Source organism: Protopterus annectens, chromosome 7.part0 (genome assembly GCF_019279795.1).
Source record: "Protopterus annectens isolate FY-2018-M chromosome 7.part0, PAN1.0, whole genome shotgun sequence".
Classification (NCBI taxonomy): domain Eukaryota; kingdom Metazoa; phylum Chordata; order Ceratodontiformes; family Protopteridae; genus Protopterus; species Protopterus annectens.
This window is the reverse complement of record NC_056739.1, coordinates 1,968,639,110-1,968,658,403: the sequence shown is the minus strand read 5'-3', so window position 1 is coordinate 1,968,658,403 and position 19,294 is coordinate 1,968,639,110. Positions and strand designations below refer to the sequence as shown.

The 19,294-nt window shown below is 44.8% G+C and overlaps 1 protein-coding gene across 1 annotated transcript in view; it reads right to left on the bottom strand.

Annotated features, from left to right (window-relative positions):
* The window catches only part of SYNM (synemin), a 256,742-nt gene that overhangs the window by 208,432 nt on the left and 29,016 nt on the right, over window positions 1-19,294 (bottom strand). The window lies entirely within an intron of this gene.

The window sequence follows — 19,294 nt, the reverse complement described above, 5'->3', positions numbered from 1 at the left end:
GGCTGGTGCTGGAGAGGGTACACGCTTCTGAGTGCAATGTTGGGGCATCGAGGAGTCGAAATACATGGCTTGGCTCCTTGTCCACCGTCATGAGTCAAGACTCCTGCAGGGCCAGTTCCATGGGACAGAGTACAAGGCAGAGGCTTGGAACTGGTTAGCTCATGACCTCACCAGTGTCACAGGCGTTCCTCGGACTGGTGAGCAGGTCCGTCACCACCATGCAGACCTGAAGTGACAGAAGCAGGACCTACTGAACCAATGGATACAGGAGGCCATGGGATGCAAGATGCCCCACAACTGAGTAGGTAGCCATGGAATGTAGTATGTAAGAATTGATAATTGATTCTGTATAATGGATAGGTATGTCTCAATATCCCTTCATTTACTTCACAGCTGCAGGTGACCATGCTGCGAATCAGCAAGCCTATGCAGATAGGCTGCTAAGGCTGAGCCACCAGGCAGGTTAGTGATTATTCTGCATGTATTGTTATATAAAATATGGGAGAGAGCATGAAAGAAAGTGTTGTAGTCCAATAATACAGCCATTAAATGCCCTGAATAAGTCCTCGGCATGTACTGTCATATAAAAAGTCAGAGAGCCAGGAAAAGAGTGTAGTAACCCATTAAGAAAGGTAAAATATGTCTGGAATAACATCTCTGCAGGTACTGTCATATAAAATAAGTGAGCAAGCTTGAAAAAGAGTGTTCTAACCTATTAATAAAGGTATAATATGTTCTGAATATGTCTTCCATATGCACTGTAATATCAAATAAAGGAGAGAGCCTGTGGAAAAGTCTGTAATGTAATTAATAAAGGTATAAAACCTAGAATGTGTCTGTGTCACTTACTTTGAATTGTTGTTGTACCCTTGCATTATACAAATAGTAGTGTTTTAATAATTGCTAGCAGCCCACAGTTGGGCAGTCCCATCTAAAGTGGGTGATGTAAGTGCTAGTATCTGTGAAGTATATATACAGTCCTCAACAGTCAGTGACTGGCTGGCATGCATAAGTAAATCTGGCACACGAGTAGCTTGTTAATTTGTTCCCCAGAAATGTGAGTGTGCTACAAGAAATGCAGGGTTATGTACAAATTGAACTGAAAATGTCATGTGAATACATCCAGATATGTAGATAAAGAAATATAAATAAAAGCAAGAAATATGCACCAGTAACATCTGCATCTTGGACAGTTAGTATGTCAGATATAGGACAGGTATATAATGAACTAGCCAAACCTATTACGCAACCTAAATCATGCTGGTAAGTGTAATAATACATGTAGGGGATATACACCTGCAGTCACTAGGAATGTAGTGTAGACTAAAAGTACTTATAAGATATTAATTGAGGTTTCTTTCTACACCCTACTGTATGTGCATAAACCATGCAATTCCACACTTCAGTGGGTATGTGTAATCTCAAACATTTGTTGGGACATATGTCCTATTGTTCTATAAATATCTGCATTCACTTTGATGCATGTGCCCTGTTCAAACACCACAATCATGGTGGCCTGTTGCTACCAATCATCCCTGCATTCTGTTGGAATGTCCACTGTCGTTCAATATATGCATGTGTTATGCTTGCTGTTCAACTGTTGGAACCTTGGTGTGTTGGGTTAATGGGAATATTACTGCATGCTGTTACAACTAATCTTGAATGCTGTTGTTTATGTTGTAATTAAACACACCTAATCACAGAACGTATGGGAAGGCCGGTCCCAGCGGACCCACCTGTCCCTCCTCAGCTGGCGAGTGCACCTGGCACCAGCAGGTCCGGTGCCCAGCCCGGGCTCCCCTCCTCCGTTGGCCCTGTGCCACCTTCGGGTGGAAGCGTTGCAGGGGATGGGGCTCGCCCCCCCCCCCGTGCAAGCATGGGCAGAGAAGGGCCACCTGTCACCCTTCAAAGGGTCCAGGTTGTGGTGCGTAGGGAGATCCAGTGTTCAGTCGCTGATCCCCTATGCCAGCTCGAGGCGAGAGTGGCGCATCTCATGAGTGAGCATGCCCGTCCTACGCAGCCCCCAGCACAGCCACCCTCGGGGCTGTGAAGATGCAGTGGTGACTGCCCATGGGTGGGGATCTCAGTTCCACTGTTACCATCTATGGACTCATGGGCTTGCGATTTCCAAACATCTGTCCTCGTCAATTGTGTTCACCCACCCCATGTGTTATACACCCCCCCATATGCATCTTGTTTGTCTTGTCTGTTTATCTCCCCAACCTACCTCCCTAAACATACCTACTTCCTCTACCTCACTTTCCACTCTCACCTGAAAAAAAAAAGGGCAATCTGTACCCACAAAAAATTATGCCCCATACATAGCTGCCCATTTCACACACATATCTGCTGAACATGTAAACTGATAATTATAATTGGCAGTACAGCATACTTTGTTGTCCTCACCACTCTCCCAGGGGTGGAAGGTTTCAAATTTTACTCCAAATGTATTGCATATGCACAGCTGTTGCTGGTAAAGAAATGGGCAGCTATGGACCTTCCCTACACCCGTCCTGCACATACCGAGCTTGTTTTCCTACTGTTTTTCCCTCTTTGTGCCCCCTTTTTCACCACTTTCCTATCTCCCCATTTTCTTTTCTTTCAAAGAAATTAGCGCGGAGGTTAGCGGGAGTAAGCACTTTTAAGCAGTAGTAAGCGGGATTAAGCGAGTGTGCGCATGTGTGCACTTAGCTAAGTATCGCTAAGCATCACGCAAACCCGCGCAAACCCACTTACAACTGCTTAAAAGTGCCTTAGTCACTCTATGTCAGGGCCCTTGTTCTGCTCAGCAGCAAAATAAAATACCTCTGCCAGTCTCGAACCCCAGACCATTGACTGCATGAATTACCACTAAGCCACAGCAGATATACAATAACCTGGTGCTCAAATAAATATATCATGCATTTCAATGACTGAATGTAAAGGATAACTAGGAAGGCCACAACACAAAGCTTGTTTTGTGGATCTTTACCAGCAATTGTGAAATGCATTACATGAGTGTGATATGAGAAGCAGCCATTCTAGCAGATAATAAACTTACAGAGGCACTTTACAACCCCCACACAGTATCATAGCAGGACAAACAGTGGCAAATCTGATTAGGGCAGAGGCCATACTACCCAGTTGTGACTACTTAACAGGGATGTCCCTGATTGTGAACCATACTGAAGCTGTGTCCCTCTGAATCCCTCTGAAAAGTACGTCAGTCAGAAAGGTGGGGTATTACACAATGAATACTGACAATAATAACAGTAGACACTGCTTGTACTTCATAAAAGGAGTACGTATCCATATGCACTGCTTCACACAAGTCTAGACTTTTACTGTCTCTATGATGTGTAAGGTGTTCTTCACATTTAACTACCTATCCCTGACTCCATGCAAATATGTATCTGAGTGTTTCATAGGCCTGGCAGAGGCACAAACACACAGGCATAGCAGCTATCCTGCTGTTACACACACTGCAAATAGCTGTGGTAGGACTTCCACAAGCATGCCCTTATGTAGGAGTACAACACAGAAATATCAAAGGATGTAGCCATGTACTGGTAGCAACTGACTGTAACAATGCCATTGCACTAGTGATGAAAACACCTGTGGGTTGCACAGACAAAGAATAACAGTATAACAGTTGATTATCTTCTGGATAGGTTCACAGTTGGGAACTATGCAGACAGACCACCTGCCTTGATAAACCAACAGGTACACACCAATCCTTTAAGTCCAGTAAGATAATATTCACACAATAATACATAATGCTCTCTGTATGTCAACAACCCCCCCCAACACTGTAAATACACTTGTGTGTTTAGGGTCTACCAAGGATGTAGGTAGGCATACACAGTACTGGAATTGTCCAGTTGTCCTGTGAACCCTGTGCTAATGTCAACAATAAAACCACAAACCCTGCAGAAGTGCCTACATTAATATGCACAGTATAACAGTTCACAAACATTTTATGTGCCAAAAGAATACTTCTCAATAACTATGTTTGCATGGCAGTTACTTATATGAGTGGAAAAGAAATTACATAGTCACAGAAATGTTGGGTAAGCATTTGTAGGGGTGAGTTAAACTCTACACTGATAGCTCTGTACTGCAAGTGGCAACAGTCAGGCCTGAGTACAACATGTACATCACTGTCTACACCTCTAGCTTCAGATATAAGAAGTATACCAACCTTCTGACTTACACAACAGTGTCCACAGCAAACAAGCATGGGCCCCACTCTGGAAATCTGAAAGGGCTACGCCTACATACCTAAGCAATTTATAGCATTGGGTTGCTATGACAGTGAGTACTACAATTACCACACAGCAGGCTGTATGCATTTACCAAATGCTGGGCACCAGTTGGTGCTAAGGGCATCACATGCACATGCCCAGATAACTATAAAAGCAGATTGTACTTGCTATCCCCACATGCAATCATTACATTGCACGTGTCAGCAACTACTGACAAACTCTATTACTGAATACAGAAGCCTTACTTCAGTAAATATTATATTTACTTCTTGAAAAACTAAATATATTAATTAAGAAAAAAAAACTTAATTAATAACCAATAACAACTGATAAGTAAAAAAATTTACTTAAAAAAAAAACCTTGAAAAGCATACACAGACGGACCTGACAGTGAGTAACAGGTATGTAACAGAGTTGTAGTTACAGGCAAGTAGTAGATGATTATGAATAGCATTGTACATACTCAGAAACATGCATAAGTGGCAGCAGTAGGTATGTAAGAGTGCTGCCATGCATAACAACTGCCATGGACAAATTAGTGTGTAGCTGTGTGCAGTGGGACATAACTGTGACATATGTATCTCAGCATTATATGTCGAACATCTGAACATATTATCTATGGTCTGTACAGTACTGCGTATAATGGCAGTTTGGAGGAGTAGTGCAAACACCTATATAAACTTGGATGTGACAGAGTAAGACATGCATGATAGTAACAGAATTTGTAGCTCAGTATTGGCAACTGCTGTACCAGCCTAGTATAGTAGTGTTATCATTTGCAGCTATATATACTCCATGTACTATAACTGTATGCACACATATGACAAGCATCCATGTTGTAGCAAGGCCCAACAGGTCAGCCGTGAGGTGTACAGGCTTACAACAGTGTGGACCCTGTGTGTGTATGGCACGCACATATGGAGAGATATGTATGTGTCTGATAAATTAGCATCTGAACATGTGCATAGAGCAAGGGACATACTGCAACTGTTTGTGAAGGGTGGACAATTATATGTTGTTGCAGGTTGTTATGTGCACGTTTATATGTAGGTGGTAGTGTGTGGCAAACAAGACAGCATACTGTGCTGGCATATGACATGTGGTGTTTAAACGCCGTGGGTATGATTCATCAGGTTGTAGTCTTCCAGATAGGGGGTCCTGCTAAATGAACATGGGCTGACTACCTTCCATGCATTCTGCACAAGACTGTGCAATATCATTACATAACTGCATCCCTCTCAACCTTTGCATAATTGGTATTCCCACCATGAAAGGTAGACTGTATATGTGCCTATATGTATATCTATATGTACACCAATGGATGTTCACATGTACGCCCAAGCTCAATGTTGTAAATGTATTGCCATCCCTCATGTTAATAACCCTGTACCCATGACCTACCACATAGGTGATAGTCTATGAGAGACTATGGGACAAAGGTGGACAGTAGTGTCCCTATTGATAATCACAGTGCCACACTAGTCATGTAAACTGAGTAAGGTCCACATGTCAACAGAAAAGGTGTGTCATCCATGGAATAAGAGGTCAGTGGTCCACTGTACTCAACAGTCATAACTCCCATCATAGAGTACATTGGCCCTGTCGGTATGTACCTCAGAAGACATCCACAGTGACAGTAGACGCCAGACACATACCTCACAAAGAGTATTACCAGACTCAAACAGATGCCCTATGCAGACTGTCCTACAAAACCACAGCTACACTGTGTCACATACTGCCTACCCAGAGGCAACCTCTGCCTAACATACAAAGCTATGCCAAACCCACAGGTGTTGGACATGCTCCATATATACTGATTACACTCCATACAAGCTACACACTGTACTGATCTAAACCCTGTAACGTGAAAAATCAGAACATACTAGAGTGGTACATTATCATCTCAGACACATACCATACTCTGGAACTAACCACCTATCAATAGCAAATGAAGGTCCTCATTAGCAGTTGTCATGAATAATCATGATGAGTGGGTGTGAGATAGGAAACACAACTCGGGAGTCAACACTGTGGCTCTGCATGACAGGGGCACATGAACCTACATTACATGGGTGTGGAAGGGCAGGGTACCATATGGCTATGCTTCCATAGGTCCTACGGATAATAGCCTTTTAGCTACCTAGGACCAGATACACACACACGCATGTACTTGTTGCATTACTTGCTATGTGTGGTTGACTGGGTGTGATGGTTAATGTGTAGGTGAATGTGTCAAAGTTGTATATATGTGTGATAGCCTAGTCTGAAACCGTATATATCATGGTATGTAGTGTTGTACCTGAAATCCCAGCAAAGGATATGTATGCTGTTGCTAGGCAGGAAAAGCAGTAAGGCATATGGTGTGACGTAGTCCCATGGTGTTGACTGGAGTGTGCCATTGTAGGCTTAAGCAGTACATGTATGCTTATTGATTGGTAACACTAGTGAATACAAATCCTGTATGAACAGTAGTACTACCTGAAGCTGTAGGCCTAAACAGCACAGTATGGTTTACATCCACTTTGCTTGGACACACTGTTTTGTTTGCTACCTGTAGTCCTCACACATTACAAACCTCAGACATGAGGTTTTGTAGGTGCTGACACACAGTACTGCATGTTACACAGGTAAAACTGACCTGGGTTGCCATACATATGTGTCCTGTAGGTATGTCTGATGTGTGTGTGGGTATGCCTGTAACATGGCCTTGGTGGTATGTGTGTCACAGGATATATGTGCATATCTAGCAACATGTGTAGTGTATTACAGCAGTATGCCACCTATAGTGATGACTGTGCACATTTGTTACTGAGGGGTTTGCTATCAACAAGTAGCGTGGTGTACTGATAGTACTTAAACTGTACTTAACATTCATTTCAATGGATGACAAATGTCTGCATGCATTAGCTTCATACACATCCCCTGTGGCTAGGTGGTGCATTGTGTCACATAGAGTGTGCCATGTACTGTTGTATAGTCTTACATACTGGTTCCACTTTGTTGCTGTGCAGAACATGTTTTGGAATATAGTATGTGCCAGGCACTGTCAGGCAGTTGTGGGCTCAGCATTCCTATGTGGTATGACAGGTGTGTATCTACTGACAGCCAATAGGTTGCTATATATGGCATTTCATTGATGTCTGTACTTTAGCATGTTAAGTGTGCCACATGACATGCTCTCAATGACTGTTTTATTGTCTTACAGGAAAATGACTCACAACAGGAAGCCTGCCTATTCCCCTGAGGAGGAGGAGGTCATCTATGATGCCCTGGTACAGCATTACAACTTGCTGTTTTCCAGATCTAGCCAGGACCAGCATGGATGCACTGCACTGTGGCAGGATGTTGTCCATCGGGTGAATGATGTAGGCATGCATAACCGGACGTATGAGCAGGTACGCCATCATTGCAGTGATTTAATCAGACATGTCTGGCAGCATGCTTCTGATGTCCAAAAACAACAGCTTGCCACAGGTGGTGGTGCATCAACACATCCCCCCTCAACAGAGTGGAAGAGCTGCTCCTCAGCGTGGTGGCTCCTAAACAAGCAGTACAACAGACATGCGTCATTATGGAGGCTGGAGTCACCCAGCACGTAGATACAGAGCATGCAGGTAACATGGCATATCTGTAGACTACTGTTAGATCAATTGTTAGAACATGCATTTACAAGCTGTGTACTGTGTATTCAGAAGAAGCGGAGCCTGGTGTCATGCAATACTGATCATTTGAAACAATTTGTATGCCTGTGACTGTCACCTCTTGTACTACTGTGGAATTGCAAACACACAGCAGCAGTACCATAGTTGTTGACACTGACAAACTGTCTCATATCCTTGTAGGTCCCTCTGGTGTTATAGCAGGACAGCACACCCATGCTGGTGAGTGTTCTACATTTAATATAGCATATAACATGTGCATGTCATAGGAGGCCTGTAGGCCATATACACATGTAAAACACCTACACATAATGCATGCTCTGCATGTTCTCTGTGGGACTATGCACATCCCAGTAACATGAGTATCCACCTCAAACACATGCAATACACAGAGCATCCCAACCAATTGTGGTACACTGTAGTGGACATTGTCTAGGCAGAGTCAATACACATGCACACAACATACACCACTTTGTCATATGCAGTTAGTGGTAATTTGATACACATGGCGTATGTAGACACCTGCTGTAAGGTTATACTCTAGTATCCCAAATGTCAACAACACAGCACACATACTATACCTGGGGGTAGAGGACTGGGGTGGTGTGACATGCTTCAACACACAACACATTCATGTGAGGCAATGCTCCCTATTGAACACCTTACATACCCATGTAACAACTGGCTGTGAAATGGTTAATGTAGCCAAAGTGGTGCAGGTCAGGTACAGCAAGATAGTTGCCAGTGTGACATACATTAGTGGCCTTGGTTGACCACATAATGCTGCCTGATGATGGCTCATGGTACTACACTACATCCAGTTGCAGTAACTACAATACTACACATAGCATTCATTGCTATACACCTGACAGTTGTGTGCATCCAGCCATGGTATTTATACCTATGAGTGATGGTGCACAGGACATTGGAAAGTGTTCCAGACTTGCACAGCAATGTTGTGTCCATGTACACATTGTGTTCCAGGGTGAGGCCAACCATTGAACAACACACATGTCTCAAAGACATGTATACTGTTATCAACAAGGACTCTCCACACTCGCACTGCATGCTGTTGAGCAGCACACACCCTGCATGCTGACATGTGTGATAGGACTCTTTGGCTTGTGATACTGTACTGCACCATCAACCACTAATGGATATGTTCCATATTGCTGTTGGTGTGTGTGTCTCAACTTGACTGAGTAGTGTATGTGTGCATGTGTGCATGTGTACGTGTGCATGTGTACGTGTGCATGTGTGCATGTGTATGTGTGCATGTGTAAATGCGTGTATGTGTGCATGTGTTCATGTGTGCATGTGTTCATGTGTGCACATGTTCATGTGTGCTAACATCATGCACAGATTGTAAAGTCTGTTTCCTGTCTTCCTCTCACAGGTGCTGAGGTTGGGTTGGCTGAATGTGAATGTAGCAGGGAACCTGAAGTCACTGCCACAAATAGTGCAGATGATGAGACATGTAATGTGGCACAGGCAGGTTTGACAGGGTCTGTCGTTGGTCCGCCAATCAACAGTACACAGCTTTCCACCCCATCTATGCGCACACTCATACTGCCAATACATCCCTCATCACCAATGGCCTTAGCTGAGAGACAGCATACAGTTGGCATTGACCAGGATAGTGTGGTATCCATGGCACTTGCATCCCCTCACAGCAGCCATACCCAGATTACTGGAATGGTACCACATAGGCGGATGTCCAGGGGTTCTCGTGGGAGCACCGCTGGTCGTAATGCCCCTGGTATGTTCCAGGCTGTAATGCAGGCACAGGCACATATGGAACGGTACACCAGACAGGGACTAAGGGCACAGAGGGTCCATTACACCGCTATCAATGACAGCATCCGTGACCTTTCCGGTGCCATCCGGAATTACACCGAGGTCATTGATAGACGTTGGGGGGAGACATTAGATGCCCTCCACAATGTGTTTTCCATGAGCCATGACTGTGCGGGATGGTTGAGACGTCGACGCAGACATATGCCAGCAACATCAATGGCTGGCAATCGTCGCGGATGGCCCACAGATCACAGCCACTCCCTTAATGGCAGTACCAGGGGCTGGCCTGTCGACTGACCATTCTAGTAGACCATGTGCACGTGGCTCTGGCCAGTCTCAGCAGGGACATGGGTCCACTCGAAAGACCTCTGCCTCTGATGATAGTACCCAGTCAGGGTTGGTACCCGATACTGTCCGTAGCACCCCTGCCAGGCACAGGTACCATGTCCGTGGCCAGAGACAATGATCTGTACAGCTTGGCAGGTACAGTATGTGGCTATCCCACAACCTCCCATATATGGCAGCCACATGGTGGAGCTGTGTGTATGCAGACACACACACATTAACCAAACAGCTAGGGCTCACACATACACACACACACATTACATCAACATTGGCCCATGCTGTACTGCTGTCCCTCACACACACACACACACACACACACACACACACACACACACACACACACACACACACACATACATGTCGATTGGATGGGTCAATGTCGGGCTCTGGCAAACCAACAACACACCCTGTGCATATGATGACACCTGTGCCACCTCCTGTCATCTGTAACATTGATGCAGGAACAGGCTAACATGGTGCTGATGCACAGGGTGACATTATATCAGTGTAGCAATATTAGCATGTTGTCAACAGGAAAGTGTAATGATATCATTGTAAGTATATCTGAGCAGGCATGATGCATCAAAGCTATGACTGTGAATGTAGCATTGTTTACACCAGTGTTAAGTCTGAGTATGTATTGTCCACCCATGGGCTACGTGGCTGAAGTGTATAGTGTTGCCAGCATGTGTCAGTGCGTGGACAGTATGTGTGTGATGTGTGCAGTACAGATTAGCAGGTGTACATCTGTGAACATGGTGGGTGCGCAGTCTGCATGTACGTGCATTGTGGACACATGGGACGTGTGACATACCCTGTATTACACATTGTTAACATCTCATAGTATCTCTCGATGGCCAGTATGCATTCTACTACAGATATGTTCTAACATGGGTACATGTGTGTGTATGACATGGTGTGACACTATGCTGTGGGGTATACTGTTAATATCTGTCAATGTTTTGCATTTTGGTAGTATACACAACCTCAACAGCTTGGCCATAACCAATCATTAGATGATGTCCTGACAACTGACACACAGATGTGGGGAACTCAGTAACAGTTGGATCCTTCCGGTACTATACTATAACAGTAACCAGTGGTATTGACCACCACCCGTTCCTGGGACCACACCTGTTTGGCATATAGCCCTCTTAGGTACATGCAAACACACTAGGGATATGTCCATCCACATCTGTAAATGCCTGCATTGGCCTACAATGCATTCTCTGGATGGGACACATATCCTACACAAGGGTATCATACAGACAGATACCTGTTGTCCGACACATGCTGTATAGCTCTAAGCCAACTATAGCATAGTCATCCACATTTACTATACATACTATCCTGACAGTACCACATAGGTGGTAGCCCCCAACATGTATGTTGGGTAGCAATGTGTACATACAGCCAAGTGTTGTGTCATCTGTCCCTTGGTATCCACATATCCAGAGGTATTGTGGAGTCCCTCAGTGTATCACATAAGACATTAGGGGCCTTTATGCATATCCACAAGGCTGCTGTATACCTATAATGACTGTCCATTATTGCCAGACGTTGTTGTGTATAAACATGTCTGACATAAACCCCAGGCATGTACCCTCACTCACACTACTCTATAGTAACTGTCATGGGTGTGTGTGGCACAGATTTGTCACATACATACATATGAGGATCTGAGAAGCAGCACAATCTGTCAAAGGAAACAAATGTATTCATGTAGTATGCAGGCTTCACACCTATGTACTAATTGAGGTCACATGTACATGCAATGTATACTGTTTTAATCCTGATGTGTTTTCCCATAGTAAAAGCAAAACCCACACCGCATTGACCAACAGTGTCTCACACACACACACACACACACACACACACACACACACACACACACACACACACACACTCAGCAACTGCAGGATTCAAACCCCTACCTAACTATGTTATGATACTAGAAAGCCACACATTAACACAACGCGCTATACGCTTTACTGGGTGTTTTGCTTTCTCCTGCTATATTTGTAGAATGCTGACATCAGCACACTTTCCAAAGAGGAATGTACCTCTTTTGATGTGTTTTCCCAGTCTCCAAAAAGGGCACACTTCTCAAAGGTATTCACACACATACCCCCCTCAACACACATTGTCAACATTTGCAGGATTCAAACCCTTACCTAACTATGTTATGATACTAGAAAGATACGCATTAACACAACACGCTATATGCTTTACTGGGTGTTTTGGTTTCTCCTGCTATATTTGTAGGATGCTGACATCAGCACACTTTCCAAAGAGGAATGTACCTCTTTTGATGTGTTTTCCAGTCTCCAAAAAGAGCACTCCTCTCAAAGGAAACACACACACAGTCAGCAATTGCAGGTTTCAACCCTTACCTAACTATGTTATGATACTAGAGAGATACGCATTAACACAACACACTATATGCTTTATTGGGTGGTTTCTTTTCTCCTGCTATATTTGTAGGATGCTGACATCATCAGACTGGACATGGTAATGTGTGTACACTTTGTTCTATGCAATCGCAGGAATGAACCATGTGGGTCAGCAGGTGTTAACAGCTTGAACAGGACCCCACAATTCTTAGCTTGTGTGATCTATCTGTGGACAAATTGCCATTCCTTCATATGACAACACATATTTATGCACAGATTGTTGATTTTGTGGATACAACATGTGTCTGGGATGTTGATAAAGGGCTATTCAAAGTTTATGTGGGACATGTGTAGCTCCGTTCAGTGATGTATGTCCTGGGTGGCTGCCTTGCAAACAGTCTAGCATGTTTGGGAACCATGATCTGCCCATGAACATACCACAGTTGGTAAGGTTGTGTGTTTGTCAGCTTCCAATAGCTCTGTTTATGACTTAAATCATGATGGACTCCATGGCCTTGCAGATCAGACTTCAATGGCTTATTGGACTATACTTCCCATGATGTGTTGTGCACCAACACTTGTGGGGAGTGCCATATGTTGCTGTAACATATTCAACAGTTTCGGATCCTGTGGAGAGGGTGAGGCTCAACAGACTGTTCAGGTGCAGGGTCTGTTTGTTCTGTAGTTCACTCATGACACATATAAGGAAACAATGTAATCCAATTCCTGCCATGCTTTTGGCTTTCGGGGGAGCTGTTTACCCATTCTACATGTGATATCTCCTGGTATGATGATAAGGCCTTTCAACAGTGGCAGGTGGGTATGTATATATGGGCCTGTCTAACAGGATGTCGGCATTGTCAGTCAGGTACAGTTGGCCCTGACTCAGGACATATATGAGTGTACATTGCTATTTATGACATAGCTGAAGGAGGTGTCATGTTTCAGTCTAGACTCATTCGCAGCTACTCTTTACAAAACACCGAAAAACCTGAGCACTAAACCCGTTATACTCTTTAACACACTTAACACCCTACTGATCCTTTGTGATCAGTCAACACAGTACGTCATCATAATATCCTGGCATGTCCAGGGGTCGGTTTCATGTGTACTCTCCAGTCCAGCTGGTGAATATTGGAATTTTGACACAATATCACAACTGCCTTATGTACACTGACAACCCTCTCCTCCTCCCAACAAACTCAGATATATGTGAGAGATGCAACTATATAGACATATAGGAGGCTGAGCTCTCTCAACCCATGACTGGCACAGTCTATCAGGTGGTGACGGTAACCACACACACCACAAATACAGTCTCACATAGACCTATAGCGACAGAAATCAAACTACATTATCACACATACACATACTCTGAGGCTCTAAATAAACTCTGCCTAAGCAGCAGAGACCTCCAAAGCAGACACACAAACAACTGCTACCCCACCACAATATCCACATATCACATAGTTCACAAAGTCAGTGTGCCACACAGTCACTGCCCTTAGGGCTAAACAACACACCTAATACACTTGTAATAGGTGACACTTATTGTCAGATGCACTGACTTCCCACTCACCAGGTTGAACAAGGGGATGGTCACTTTGAGCTGTCTGTCGGTGTCAGGATCCACCACATAACACATGCACTCAGGTCACTCCAAAGCAAGTACAGAAATGGCTCCATCATTGTCCATGCTGGTGCGAATAACCTCAGACGTTCCTCCCTGGACCACATGACATGATACACAGAGGAACTCCCTGATCATGTAGCCAAGGCCAGCATGACCCTGACCTCATGTAGCATCTTACACTCACCAAGAATGATGTCACAGTATACAGACAAAATGATCACTTTTAACAGTTGGCTAACATATTGGTGTCATTCAAAGGGGATCCAGTGTCTGTCAGCCTGGGGTGACATGCTCGACATGCCACGTAGCTTCGCTATGGACAGCTTGCACCTGTCACCCTTGGACTTTCGAATACTGGCTAAGGCTCTTGCAACCCCCATAGTGCCTTTTTTAAGCGAGGCTCAAAAGACAAACCCACCTCCATAGACATTACAGGGTAAATGAAACTAAGGGTAATGCTGCTCAACACCAGATGTATTACCCTCAAAATACGCCCACTCAGGACTCTCCTAAGTATGGAGAATATCGATATCTGTGCAGTAACAGACACCTGGTTCAGGCTCCCAGATGCACACCAGCAGTACCAGGTTATACTTCATATCATGCTTTCTGACCACAAGACTCAGAACGGCCAACACAAATAGGGGGAGTATCCATATACATCACAGATACACACACCTCCAGGTTAGTAGCACTGCACGAAGCATCGCAGACCATACATGTGCAACTAACAGTGTGCAAGACTGCCTTTCAGTTCGTAGCCTGCTACAGACCACCCTCCCAAACTCAGGAACCACACTCAGCTTTCCTGGGAACACTGGAGAATATGAAGGTCTCCCCAAACACCATTATATTGGGTGACTTCAAATACCCAAACATTGACTGGGGATACTACTGAAGCCCCAACAACCTCACCCAACAGTTGCTACTATTTGTAAACTCAAATGCTATGGCACAACCGGTCACCACACCCACAAGAGGGGAAAACATATTGGACCTAATCATCACCAACATGGGGACTCTATGTCCCACACCAGAGGTATACCCCTCATTGGTAAGGTCAGACCATACATTTATCTCACTGGACATCCATATCCCATCTCCACACCCATCCTAGGTAATATTGGTGAACTTCTCATAAGCAAATGTCACACTTCTCCAAACCAAGGTGGTATCCTTCAAAGACCCTGGGACAGTGGTAAATATGGCTCAGACCGCTGAATCCTTTACAAATGCATTATATGGACACCTAGTGGACTGCATGGATCATGCTATCCCAAATAACAAGACTCACTCCTCCAATGGCAGGGGACCTGTCTGGAGGACCCGGGCCATTAATAAGCTATACAACGAAAGGAGGAGGCTATGACATGATAGAGCACAATTCCAGACAGGGAAGGCATCTGTGATCTGTACTAGCAGAAAGCTACGATCACTCATGAATTCATCTAAGGCCTGCTTCTAATGGACAATTGCACCAGACACTTAGGACAATCACAAGGCCTTCTTTAGTTATGTCAGGAACCTGGGTGGATATTCACTGATATGCTGTGAGTTACTGCATACTGACTAAACATACCCTGAACCCACAGACATTGCCAACATCCTGGCAAACAGGTTCAGTGCAGATGTCTCCCCCCATCCCCCCTAAGGAGCAACTGTCCATCCCAACAGAGTGTAACCTCCTTGACATCACAAATGAACAGGTGAGTGCTGCCCTCCCCAAAGCAGACAACACAGCATCAATGGGACCAGATGGTGTCCCGGCCTGCGTCTTACACAAGCTTCATGACGAACATAACCCTCACATAAAGTCACTTTTCAGTATCAGAGTTACTACAGCATATGTACCCAAGGAATGGTGTACAGCAACAGTGGTCCCGCTCCACAGAGGTGGTGCCACAATGGACCCCAGACAATATCGCCCTATAAGCCTAACTAGCCTGTTCTGCAAAGCTATGGAGCGTATTGTCATGGAACTCATACACATAGACAGCGGAAACCTACAGACACTGGGTCCTACACATTTCAGCTTTGTTGTGGGCAGATCTTGCCTCTTGAACCTGTTTGTAGTCTTTAAACAGTTACCAGGTCCAAAGACTTAGGGAAGGTTGTCCACACAGCCTACGTGGACCTTGCAAAACCCTTCAACACAATACCCCACTCGGCCATTATACATAGGCTCACCAGCGTCAATATCGACACATATCTCACAAGATGGATTGCTAACTGGATCAGGGATAGCACCCACATGGTCAGTATTGCAGGTGCCATGTCTGACTATACACCAGTTACACGTGGCATTCCACAAGGCTCAGTCCTGGGACCTCTCTTGTTCAGTATATATTTCTCTGACATATGGGCTAACACAGGAGGAATATGGCTGACCATGTTCACAGATGACTGCAAACTGGGTGCCATAATCAACTCTCCAGCTGGCACATGCATACTCAAACAGGGTCTCACAGAGATGGATGACTCGTGCCAGAGCTATGGCTTACAGCTAAATGCCATTAGATACATAGTCATCCCCTTTGGGAATAACAACATGCCCACACATTACCACATAGGTGGTAATCCATTATGTACGGTAGGAGTTGTTAGGGGTTTGGGGAAACGACTTGTTTGTACTCTCACCTTTGACAATCACATTGCCAAAGTGGTTAGACAGACCTTCTATATAGCCCACCTTATCCCATATGGTTTCACATCTAGATCAAGTGAGGTCATTGTGCCCCTATACTCATCACAACCATGCTTGGTTACAATGCCCCATTTGGGATGTACCTTACCTGACACCTGCAGCAACTGTAATGGCCACAAAAGTTCCTCAACAAGCAGATCTAGGGACTCACACCGATGCCCTGCCCAGTTTGGATATAGTAACTCCAGCTCTACTCAGTCGCTTACTGCATACTCGGATGTGATGTGTGCCTGTTGTTTAAGGAAATGTCCAACCCAGAATTAATGGACATGCTCCACCTCAGGATATCTGAATCCCTTGGAGCTACACACTCCAGGAACATAAACCTCAGCACAGATGTTAATAGGACATGCTGGGGGACAGATTCTTATCCCAGAGGCTCCACTCACTCCGGAATGAAATCCCGGTTTCGCATAGGCACAGCCACCTACTGACCGCCTACAGGAGACATCTTGACAAGTGGATGGGTGATCATATGTTTACCCCTGGGATATCTTCTGTGTCCCTGCTAGACAGAGGCACAATAGACTAAACGTAAATGGGCTATCTTGTGTGACCTACTATTCACAGGCACAGTGTACTAAACTGACAGGGTTGCGAAAGCCAAAACACTCTGGCTAGGCTTGTACATGCCCTAGGGCAGATAGCCTAGTATCAACCTCTGAACCTATGATAATGTTCGGGATGCACAATGTTTATTGATGATACTGATTGCAGGTTTTTATCATCTTTGCTTTCCCACTTTCTATGAACAACTTAGGTATCTGCAGAACATATTTGATTATGACAGGGTTCCACTGTATTATATATGTGCCTGTTGTCATATCACTGTGTGCACAGGGTGGATTGCTGAATAGTGAGAGGTTCCTGGGTTAACACATGCAACTGCCAGATATGTGTGGCCCACTGCTGTACTCAGACATGGCCTAAGTGTGTGAGCATGCCCAGTTCGGACTTTCAGTGTTTTGTTGCCTGACATTTGTCTCATTTATTCAAGTGTGTGAGCATGCCCAGTGTGACCTTTCAGTATGTTGCTGTCTGAGGTCCACTACATTTGTTGACTGTGAACATGACCAATATTAACATTTATACTGTGTGTGTTGAAAGTCAGGTTCTATTCTTACTGCAGGACTCAACTTTGTGTCATAACTCAACAGGGATTATGCTGTGCCTGCAGGGTTTCCATGCAATACTTTGCATAGACTTATCAACATTTCTTCATACAGGCTGACCACTGCAATACTGTCATGGTTTAGTGGTTCAGTACTATGACTATAGTGCACAGTATCCTGGGTTCGAGGCCCATCACTGCTTTATATTTTCATACTGAGCAGACCAGACTGCTTAAGGGCCAGTAGAGCAAATATGAGCATGCCGGCTTTTGTTCAGCTATGCCCTACTTAGACCAAGCTTGTCCAACATTGCTCAATATTAACCAACATTGCTGGACGTTGCCCAATATTACTCAACATTGACCACAGTTGTGCTAGTTGGTGTGTGCGATTTTGTTTACATATACTACATGGTGGTAAATGCTGTTTAGCACTACTTTATATTGCTTGACACATGGCAATCATGCCTCAGGTGATGCTGCAGGGCTGCCTATGTTGGATGCACATACTACACTCCCTATACATGTTTGAAAGCAGGTAGTGTCAACTTAGGCATCCCTTTTACTATATGTGTGAGTCAGAGAGAGGTATCATTTCCAGTGTTCCTACTGAGCCAGTGTATGTGCAATGCGTTGCCTCTTTGCCAAGGCCAAAGCATACTGGGCACGCCTCCTTCTGCCTACTGGGGCAGGCTCAGGTTGTTCCTCCTCCAAGTCACACTCTGCCTGTGATGGACTTGGCAATGGTGGGGGGCTGTTTGGCCCGGGCCTATGCTGGTCCTGTTGCAGCTGTTTTCGCAGGATCATATTATGTAGCATAGCACATACCATGACAATTTGGGTACATGTAGTTGGTGAGTACTGCAAGGCTCCACCAGATGTGTCCAGGCACTGGAACCGTGAGCTGAGCAGGCCAAACACATGCTTGATTACATTTCATGTTTGTGCGTGTGCCTCATTATGGCGTTCCTGTTCAGGTGTGTGTGTTTCTGATGGGTATCATCAGCCACGGCTCCAGTGCATAGGCAGCATCCCCCACTAGGTGACCATGTGGGATGTCCCCATTGGCAAATGTCTGGTACAACTGCATCAGATGCCAGACATGGGAATCATGGTAGCTTCCAGGCAGCCAGCACACACATTCAGTATTATGCCCTGGATTCTGATGCCTGTGATATCCCATCATATCACCAGTTGGTCTCTGGAAAGGTACCTCTCACTGTGGGTTGTCCCAGCATTTTTGCATTGTCACCACCCTCAGCATGTTGCGCTCACCTTATAACTGCAATGGAAAGCTTTTCAGTTTTCACTTCTATTAGCTTACTGCAGTGTTGTAGTCTCTCTGAGAAGCATAATGAACTGTTGTTTGTAGAGTTTTTTGTGCTGGGTCTGGGGCTAGTGACTGCCG